A 2,488-nucleotide genomic window follows, 5' to 3' on the forward strand; every position below is an offset into this window, starting at 1 on the left:
CTACAAAGAGAATAAAATACCTAGGAATAAAACTTACAAGCATGTGAAGGACCTCTTCAAGGGGAACTATAAACCACTGATCAAGGAACTAAGAAAAGACACAAACAAATGGAAAAATGTCCCATGCTCATAGATAGGAAGAATCAATATTGTGAACATGGACATACTGCCCAAAGGAATTTATAGATTCAATGCTATATCCATCAAACTACCACTGACTTTCTTCACAGAATTAGAAAAAATACTTTAAATTTCATATTGAATCTAAAACGAGCTTCTATAGCGAAGACAATTCTAAGCAAAAAGAACAAAGCTGGCAGCGTTATGCTACCTGACTTCAAACTATACTATAAGGCTACAGTAACCAAAACAGCATGATACTGGTACCAAAACAGATATCTAGACCAATGGAACAGAGCAGAGCCTCAGAAATAATGCCACACATCTACAATCATGGGATCTTTGACAAACCTGACAAAAACAAGCAATGGGGAAACAATTCCCTATTTAATAAATGGTATTGGGAAACTGACCAGCCATATGCAGAAAACTGAAACTGGATCCCTTCCTTACATGCTTTACAAAAATAACTCAAGAGGAATTAAAGAATTAAATGTAAGACCTAAAGGCATTAACATCCTAGAAGAAAACCTAGGCAATGCCATTCAGGACATAGGCATTGGCAAAGACTTCATGACTAAAACACCAAAAGCAATGGCAACAAAAGCCAAAATTGACAAATGAAACCTAATTAAAGAGCTCCTGCACAGCAAAATAAACTATTGTCAGAGTGAACAGACAACCTTACAGAATGGGAGAAATTTTTTGCAATCTATTCATCTGACAAAGGACAAATAATATTCAGAATCTACAAAGAACTTAAACAAACTTACAAGAAAGAAACAACCCCATCAAAAAGTGGATGAAGGATGTGAACAGACACTTCTCAAAAGAAGACATTTATGCAGCCAACAAACATCTTAAAAAATGCTCATCATCACTGGTCATTAGAGAAATGCAAATCAAAACCACAATGAGATACCATCTCATGCCAGTCAGAATGGCAATCATTAAAAAGTCAGGAAACAACAGATGCTGGAGAGGATGTGGAAAGATAGAAACATTTTTACACTGTTGGTGGGAGGGTAAATTAGTTAAACCATTGTGAAAGACAGTGTGGTGATTCCTCAAGGATCTAGAACCAGAAATACCATTTGACCCAGTATTCTTAGTACTGGGTATATACCCAAAAGGATTATAAATCCACATGTATGTTTATTGTGGCACTATTCACAATAGCAAAGACTTGGAACCAACCCAAATGTCCTTCAGTGATAGACTGGATAAAGAAAATGTGGCACATATACATCATGGAATACTATATAGCCAAAGAAAAGGATAAGTTCATGTCCTTTGGAGGAACATGGATGAAGCTGGAAACTATTTTCAGCAAACTAACACAGGAAGAGAAAACTGAACACTGCATATTCTCATTCATAGTGGGAGTTTAACAACGAGAACAAAGGGACACAGGGAGGGGAACATCACACACCAGGGCTTATCAGGGGGTGGGGGACTAGGGGAAGGGATAGCATTAGGAGAAATACCTAATGCAGGTGACAGATTGATGGGTGCAGCAAACCACCACAGCACGTGTATACCTATGTAACAAAACTGCACATTCTGCACATGAATCCCAGAACTTAAAGTATTTAAAAAAAAAAAAAAAAAAAAAAAAAGCAACTGCTAAAAGGAGCCCTAAACATTGAAACAAATCCTGGAAAAGTATCAAAAGAGAATGTCTTTAAAGCATAAATCTAACAGGGTCTATAAAGCAAAAATACAACTTAAAAAACAAAACAAAAACCAAGGTACAAATAGCACGATGAATGGAATTGTACCTCACATCTCAAAACTAACATTGAATTTAAATTGCCTCAATGCTCCACTTAAAAGATACAGGATTGCAGAATGGATAAGAATTCACCCAACCCACTATCTGCTGCCTTCAAGAGACATATCTAACACGTAAGGACTCACATAAACTTAAGGTAAAGACGTGGAAAAAGACATTTCATGCAAATAGACACCAAAAGTGAGCAGGAGTTGCTATTCTTATATCAGACAAAACAAACTTCAAAGCAACAGCTGTTAAAAAAGACAGAGGGGAACGTTCTATAATGATAAATGGCCCTGTCCAAAAGGAAAATATCACAATCCTAAACATATAGACATCTTACACTGGAGCTCCCAAATTCATAAAACAGTTACTAATAGACCTAAGAAGTGAGGTAGACAGCAACACAGTAATAGTGGGGGACTTTAATACTCCACTTATAGCACTGGACAGGTCATCAATAAAGAAAGTCAAAAAAGAAACAATGAATTTAAACTATACCCTGGGACAAATGGACATTATGTGTGTGTATATATATATTTATATGTATATAATATATGTATTTTATATTATTATATATATTATAAATAT

The sequence above is a fragment of the Rhinopithecus bieti genome, unplaced genomic scaffold (genome assembly GCF_001698545.2).
Source record: "Rhinopithecus bieti isolate Rb0 unplaced genomic scaffold, ASM169854v2 scaffold_10499, whole genome shotgun sequence".
Classification (NCBI taxonomy): Eukaryota; Metazoa; Chordata; class Mammalia; order Primates; family Cercopithecidae; genus Rhinopithecus; species Rhinopithecus bieti.